This window comes from Stegodyphus dumicola, chromosome 12 (genome assembly GCF_044657685.1).
Source record: "Stegodyphus dumicola isolate Sdum_Otavi_A_Nest chromosome 12, ASM4465768v1".
Classification (NCBI taxonomy): Eukaryota; Metazoa; Arthropoda; class Arachnida; order Araneae; family Eresidae; genus Stegodyphus; species Stegodyphus dumicola.
In genome coordinates this window covers 81,476,004-81,484,686 of record NC_140779.1, presented here as the reverse complement: position 1 = coordinate 81,484,686, position 8,683 = coordinate 81,476,004, and the positions used below count along the sequence as shown (strand labels likewise).

The 8,683-nt window shown below is 32.5% G+C and overlaps 1 protein-coding gene across 1 annotated transcript in view; it reads left to right on the top strand.

Moving 5' to 3' along the window:
• The first annotated feature begins 1,952 nt into the window (after window positions 1–1,952).
• IKKepsilon (I-kappaB kinase epsilon) overlaps window positions 1,953–8,683 on the top strand; it is a 90,661-nt gene continuing 83,930 nt past the window's right edge. Inside the window, exon 1 of the mRNA XM_035353019.2 lies at window positions 1,953–2,529. The gene's annotated coding sequence lies outside the window, so the exon portion shown is untranslated. The remainder of the gene's footprint in view (window positions 2,530–8,683) is intronic.

The following is an 8,683-nucleotide window of genomic DNA, read 5'->3' as shown; positions in this document are numbered from 1 at the left end:
AATGCTTATGTTACATTTTTCTGTTATATAAGCATTGAAAGTGTATTTGTCACTGAAATAGAAATAATTTTGCTATTGAATTAACACGGAGAACTTTTTTATTGAAATATTTTTTTCTGTGACATTAGTTTCATCTACCAGAAACTAAAGATTAAAGAAATGTTTTTAAAACATTTTGAATTCGTTGTTATATTGATCTATGAAGCGGTAGATGGATTTTCATCCGCAGAGAACCCGTTGCATTTTTACTCGCCAAGCTCGCGGTCCATCGACAATGAGCCGAGCCGTAAGCGTGATATTTATTATTTTGTAAACGTGATTTTTAGTGCATGTAAATTCAAGTTAGCAGACAAAACAATATATTAAGCATATGGTAGTAAAAATTCACAGATAATATGCATGTAGAAGTAAAACTAACCGGTTAAACGTGATATACGGATATAAATTTGTATTAAATTCAAGTTAGCACAGAAAAGAATATATTAAGCATAAGACAATATATAAGCATTTATAACGGAAATAAAAAATATAAATTAGTATTAATGTACTGAAATTACCCGGTTAAACGTGATAAACGAAAAAAAAAAAAAATTGTCTTAAATTCCAGTTAACACGGAAAACAATATAATCCTTACATCAGCAGTGGTTTGCTAATTTTTATGACCATGGTGATGCATCAAACTATTCTGTCATCTTTGATAATCAATCATATTTTTTATTTCAATTTAATGATCTATTTATGTCACACCTGCAATCCTCTGAAAGGTTATTGTTAGAAAAGCATTAACAAGATATTACCTTGTTAAAATTTTACGCCATAAAAATTGATTTATTCTCATAATTTTAGATGACAATAACCAATAATAAAAATAAAAGCATTACTTAAAATGCACATGCATATTTTTGCGGCCTACGAAAACAAATTATTTTACGGGTTAAAAACCTCATAGTTCTGCATGCTTACACCTGTAAATAATTAAGAACACAACGTCAACAGCCGTGTTACAAATTAGCATTCGCCTCTCCCGCCGTATTTTCCTTTCATCCCGAATAGAGAACCAGCATTTATCTACCAAAATACTTCTATCTATTCGTTGTTAAAAGAATTCAGAAAAAATAATAATAAATAAGAGAAGAATAATATAAATCTGCAAATGCGAACAACGACAGTGATAATTCAACAAAGTGAACGCAAGAGGAATGGTTGCAAACTTCGAACAAGCGAATAGGATAAATCCGCGGAGTTATCAGGTTTGAACTATTATCGCGAGTTTTTATTACATTACTGACAAATATAGTTTTTTAACAATCAAAAAATTTTCAGCGGAGATAATTATTTGTCAAATATGAATGTGTTTTCAAAGCGGAAATAAATAATAAGTGATAAAAAAGAAAAATCAGTTAGAACATTCACATTTCTAACAAAGTAATTTGCTTTGCTTTAATCTTTATAATACAATATGCAAATTCTCTATACTCAAAATCCCTTTTCTTTTCTTCTCTTAGCTCATCCCTACTTTCACGTACCATACTTGCAAATCTTGGACTCTTCCAGCAAACAATAGAATTCGTTCCGGAATGATAAAGCAAAAATACAATGTGGAATGGATATGCGAAGATTACGATAGTATCTAGAGTATTCAGCATTTCGTATAATCCTATAACCAGATAATAATAATATTAAAATAAATTTTATCTGAATGAAGTTTTCTTATTACAGAAACAGTAAAATTATGCAATTGCATAAACGAATGCACTTTCAGACAATATACTTAATATTATTTACAAGTTGAAGCCAAAGTTCTGTTTATGTTACTTCTCGCCCTTCAGCGCATGCTCAAGAATTACCATCCAGGCGAAACTAGTCGATTTGTCTATGACGTCAAAAATTCGAAAAGTGGGGTAGGGTTTGGAAATACGCATCCCGGAACGACTGAAATTCTTTATACTCAAAATCCCTTTTCTTTTCTTCTCTTAGCTCATCCCTACTTTCACGTACCATACCTGCAAATCTTGGACTCTTCCAGCAAACAATAGAATTCGTTCCGGAATTAAGCGCCTACTAAGGATAGATGCAAGTCAGAGTCAGATAAAGAAATAAGTGTCTTTAAACAATCCTTATTAAAAATGTATAATAATCAGAAATACCTATATAGATATTAATAGCTTGAATTTAATTTAGCTTAAAATAGCTAATTACTGAATTACACTTGAAGATTGTTTAGAAATTTATTCTTAAAATTAGCTCCTTTACAAGAGAGAAGAAAAATTTTCATTGGTTGATGATTCATTTCTTGCGCAAGTTTTAGTCTCGCTTTCTTTTTTAGTATACTTGGCACATGACAGCTATAAACGAATCATTTAGTGGATGTAAACAAGGAAAACGAGTGTGTGTATAGCTAAGTAATCTGTCTAATTATCTGGTAATTTTTGGGTTGCAGTGTTCTATATTCATAGCTGTTATGAAAAATCATTCTTGTTAACGAATCTTGCTAACTAATTTTACCTGAGGCTGACAACTTATACTTGGTAAGTAGACATACTTTGTTTGCTATATGTGTTTTATCAAACAAATCAATTTTATTAACTGTATGTAATTTTTTCTGTTTGTGTATCGTGAAGGATTTTAAAGTAAATTTCTGAAAAATGTTTTAGCAAAAAATTACAATATTTAAGTATTTTTTCTTGGAAGTATCAGTGTTAACAGTTTATTGTTTATATGTTGTATATCCAACAGCACTATGGTAATTTAGAACTTTCATTAGGTAAGATCTGGAAGGCTTATAAAAACTAGTAATTTCTCTCAAGATGGCTGGTGAAAAATCAGCTCAATATTAAAGGTACTAAGTAGAACAAAAATCTAAAATTATACCCAGGGCTGTAGTAAAGAAGCCAACCTTAGGTAAATGCGAATATGCCCCTTTTTCTCAAAACTAAATGTTTTAAAAACTTTTTATTTCCTGATAATATTAAGATTACAGTATAATAAAATTTTTAATTAATTCTAGTGTGGAGAAACTTTGGTTGATCTTTGCATTATGGTAACTTGGCGATTTTTTGGCGAAAATTTGGCGACCAACTCTGCTACAGCAACCCCCTATTTTTTTTTTCCGCCGCCATTTTGTCTTCACGAAGTAAAGACATGTTTCTTTTCTTTTTATTTACTCAGCACTTTTTTCCAACAATCTGCTACCCGAATTACACTTATGCTAGAAATTTTATGGAACAAAACTGCTTAATCATGACAAATATTAACTGCAAAATTGGGAAAAAGTGCAGAATCGCAAACTCCTTGCCGCGTTTTTCAAAATCGCACATACACAGTAACCATGTACACGTCGACTTATTTTTACTTAAAAAAACATCCCAGAATTGCACAAAAATGGCATTGCGCACACTCTTGACTTTATCCATCTACACTGCTATTTTCTCATAAATTACAAAAATTTGCACGAAAATGCAGGAAAATTTTGTGAATCTTTAAACTCGGTAAAAAGCACATATATGAAATTACCTGAGCGCGAAAAAGTATATACCCTTTCCATGGATGGACATTTGCACGTATAAAATAAATAAAATATCCAAAAACTTTTACCTCTGAATTATGTATTATAAACATCACCAACGAATTTATAACAAAACATTAAAAATGATTACAAATAATTAGTGTCAAATACTTAAATTCTTTCCATTCACATTTACTTCTACTCAAACGTATTCCAAAATACTACAAACATATAACTCTCAAAATCACTATCATTAAATTAAAATATAATTAAATTGAAAAACACAAGTTAAAATATAAATAAGCACATACATTAAATTAATAAAAATTAGCTTACAATCCTAATTACTTTAAACTAAATCATTGCTAATAACAATTTTCCAATAATATCATATTAATTTATTTACTTCTTACATTTAGAACAATGCATAAAAATAATATCCTCAAATAATTGAAAATACTAACTTACCTAATCTTCTACAGAATCTTGAGTGCATGGCGGATCACAAAATGTCCATTTTCACCAGGTTTCTTGCACCGCCATTCAAACTATCTGTAATATCCTTCCTTTCACACAATCTCATTTCATTCCCACATATTGGACATTCATACTTATCTGCAATTAAGCAATTCTTTTCAATTACACATAAACGTAATAAAAATTTCGGATTTACTTTATATATGGCCATGGGATCCAAATATTAAACAACACTGTTTCACAGAACATAGAATGAAACTACTGCTATAAAGTACAGCAGATATTTTTACAAATATACCCCCTTTTCGGATTAAATAACAGTGATTCGTCCGTTAACGTCACATGACATATCTCATGATCTCTCATTTCCCTCACACAAAATAATGCGTAATCGGAACTGAGTATTTCTCACATTATTCCCAAAGTCCTAGGTAGTAACCTTTATTGCCTCCAAAATGTCGCCAAACTACCTGTTACCATATTCCAAAGATCAGCTAAAACTTCTAGTAATATGTTTAGAAATGGTATGCAATATTTGAAAGGCTAGAAATATAGGAAGATGTGTTGATTAGATGTTTATTTGAAGATTAATAATTGAAAGATTTACCGTTCAATACAAGAAATAATGGTAAAAGTTTACAATTGGGTGCCCCTTGTTTATTGGCGATTCTTTTTTGATGCCAAGATCGACACCAGGAAGGCACAATTTCAAGATGGCCGCTACACAAAACGAAAATAAGAAGTCAAAGAATTGCACAAGATCTGTGTCCATGTACACATCAATCTGTTTTTACTTAAAAAACATCCTAGAATTGCACAAACTAGGCATTGCGTACTGCCTTAAATATGTCCATGGCTAATCTTTGGAATATGGTAACAGGTAGTTTGGCGACATTTTGGTAAGGCGATAAAGGTTACTAGCTAGGACTTTAGCAGTGTACATGGATAAAGTCAAGAGTGTGCACAATGCCATTTTTGTGCTATTCTGGGATGTTTTTTTAAGTGAAAATAGGTCGACGTGTACATGGTTACCTTATATGTGCAGTTCTTAAAAACGCTGCAAGCAGTTTGCGATTCTGCACTTTCTCCCAATTTCGCACCTAATCTTCGTCATGATTAAGCACTTATGTTCCATAAAAGTTCTAGCATAAGCGTAATTCGGCTAGCAGATTGGTAGAAAAAAATGTTGATTGGGGAAAAAAAAATGCCTTTACTTCATGAAAACAAAATGGCGTTCAAACAAAAATTAGCCGATTGCTGTAGCCGGGTTGGTCGCCAAAAAATCGCCAAGTTAGCATAATCCAAAGATTAACCATGTCTGTGTACACATCACAATCAATTTCATTTAAATAAAATCGGGAAGCTAAAGCAAAGTAAAAGCTATCATGGTAACCAGAAGTGAGGATTCATCGCGAAAATTAAAAAAAAATTGTCGCCATTCGAAGGGGCACCCAATTCTACACTAGAGCCGAAATGAAATAAATACTTATAATAACGTGTGGCCATAAATTCAATTACACACAGAATAAGCTGTAAAATTACTACCCTAAAAGGAACAAGTAAATAAATAAAACAGTACATAAGAGCAACAATGTAATCAGGTGAATTTAAGTGAAAATTATAATTTTGGTACAACTCTGATATACGCCCTAATTTCACCAAATGTGGCGATATGTGTTTTGCGCTGGTTTTTGCATGTTTTGTATGGCAACCCTGTTGACGTTGAAGAATCTTTCACTGGAGTTCGTTGGTTCGCGTCATGCTCTATGTCTGAGAGGCTAAAATGGTGGAAGTTGTTGAATTGAAGTTCGACAAAAGGAAATATCGTCGTGGCCATTCTGTTGAGGGGCAGTGGGTATTTGGAGGTGTTTAAAGAAGGTCTGGGAGATTATTTTTAGTGGCTGTGCATGATAGAAGTAGGGATTTGTGATTATTTGTTATTTGATTTTATTTGTGAACTAAAGTATGGATTTTCTGGATAGTGTGTCTGGGTGTCATATAAATCCGATAGTGATTACGTGGCGGCATGTTAAAGGCGGTATGAAATTGGTATTTCTGCTGTTAGAAAAAGCATTGATTCATGGTTAGTGCATTTTGTTTTATTCTTGTTCTTATTTTGTAGAATGTTTTGTTCATTGTTTTTGTAGTATGAATTTCTGTTGTTATTGTTTTTTTAATTGTTTGAAATTTATTTTAGTTATTTTGTTGATTAGTGTGTATCGTCTAAATTGTGCAATTCGTAGATGTTTTTTTAAGTTGAAACAGAATGCTGTGTACATGGTATTCTTTGAAATTTATTGTTGTTATGTTAATTTATTAAAGTGAGGTGTGTGTAGTTTGTAAATTTATTTGTTGCCTAAATTGTGCAATTCGTAGATGTTTTCTTAAGTTGAAACAGGACGCTGTATACATGATATTCTTTGAAATTTATTGTTGTTATGTTAATTTATTAAAGCGAGGTGTGCATCGTTCGTAGATTCATTCGTTGCCTAGATTGTGCCATTCGTAGACGTTTTTTGAAGATAAAACATATCGCTGTGTACATGGACTCTTGTCAAATAATTTTGGTTAGAAACTTTACGGTTTTGCTATCTAAAGTTTTTGTTTTTGTTTCGTATTTTCAGCTTAAATTGTGTGTTCAAAACGGTTTTGCATTCGCGAAAACCATGTTTTTGGAGACATTTTAGGCTTAAAGTTCGAAATGTAGACAAAAAATTTAGATAGCAATATGGCAGCGTGGAGTTTCTCGCCAAAAATGTTTGGCGAGAAATTTGGTGACTTGAGGATGCATATCAGAGTAGTTCCATAATTTTTAATGTCGTCTTCATCTTAAAGACTGCATGTCCCAGGCTGTGCAATCTTCAAGACAAGGGACAACTAATTGCTATTGCAAACCAAGGTGCAGGTCTTTTGCTCTGCACAATTTTAGGTTTAAACAAAGGAGTTCTTTGGATACACACCAACCACTACATCATTCAATTTCTTGATCATTCAAAAGGTTGCTACCCAGGATATCAACAGCTTGGATGAGATTCCTTGTGATGCTTGGTGTTTTAAAACCAGACTTGATGTCCTTCCTTGAATTTTGTCACTGTAAACTTTGCTTTATACAGTCAAAAGTCTTTAATCCGGATGTCCATAATCTGGACCTCAAAGCTACCAACTTTCTGCGCATGCTTAAATGCATAATGCGTTTACGCATGCACATATGACCTTTACGCATGCACGTTTAATGTATAATGGACGGTATAAGCTAAGCTAAAATTATCTAATTATCTATTTCAGTTAATGTTGCAGATTGCGTTGTTCCTTAATCTTCTAATTGGATCCGGCTTATTATTTTTTGCACACTATTAGAGCAATTTTATAAAAATAAGCTTGAACTTTCAATTATGTCAAAAAGAATTTTCGATTCTGGAGCTGCCAAAGTATCTACAAAGCGAAAGCATGTTTCGATGTCCAACAAACAAAAAGTGGCATTGCTGCGAAAATTGGATAAAGGCATATCCTTTGTTTCTCTAACCATTTCAAAATCTGTTTATCAATTTCACGCTGAGGGGGGGGGCAACGTCGCGGCGCACAGTGAATTGGAAGTTGATCTGTCAGCACTATCCTTATCGTCAGGGCAGATGTTTTTATTTTATTCGGCTTATAATTCCTTACTAAATGTAGTATTTCATCTCGATGTACTCCGCCTTTGATATTATTTAAATCAAATTCCTCGTCATTATAAATATCATGAATACACATCAAATAGTTTTCTGGTTGCAATTTTATAATTTTGATTATGTGTAATGTATGCTTTACGCATGCATACGTTGAAAGATATGTTTAATAAAGCCAACAAATAAATATTAAGCTTTTTTTTTTGTAAATTTTGGTACTCTTTGGATCATAATTTCTCTTTATTTCATAAATTACCGTTTTGTATTTTTAATTTTATAATTTCTGCATGCCATCCTACCAGATTTAAATTGATGATCTATAATCCGGAAAAACTGATAATCCGGAATCTCCCGGAATCTCCGAAGTCCCGACGAGTCCGGATTAAAGACTTTTGACTGTATTTCTTCTTCATCTTCTTTGTCACTATGTTGATTCTTTCCATGGTGAGCCAAAGAACATCATCTAAGCATGCAGGCAGATCTTCCAGGTATTGTTTAGCCAATAAAGGCTTGTCTGATAGTCAGCTGAAAATCAAGGTCACATAGCGGACTAAAATGAAGGAAGAAAATCATTTGTGATGAAAAAAATGCAGTGCATTCTTATATGCTAGAACATGGGAGAATTTCTTAATTTCTGGGGGGAAATTTACAATTTTTAACCTTTTATTTTACTTCGTGAATATAAAAAAAGCTACTTTGGTAAAAGTATATTTTAGGGTACCCTTTAGCAAAACTTGGTGATTTTGGCGGTACATGGATACTGGGTTTGTGCAATTCTTTGACTTATTATTTTGGCTTTCATAACGGCAAATTTCGAGCCAGAAATTGCCCCTACATAAAGCCAAAGTAACAAGACAAAGAATTGCACAAACTCGGTATCCATGTACACATCAACCTATTTTCACTTTAAAAAAATCCTCGAATTGCAAAAAAAGGGCATTGCGCACTCCCTGTTTTCATTTCGTAAAAGATGTACACATCGACCTGTTTTCACTTCGTAAAAAAAAATCCAAGAATTGCACAAACTTGCATTGC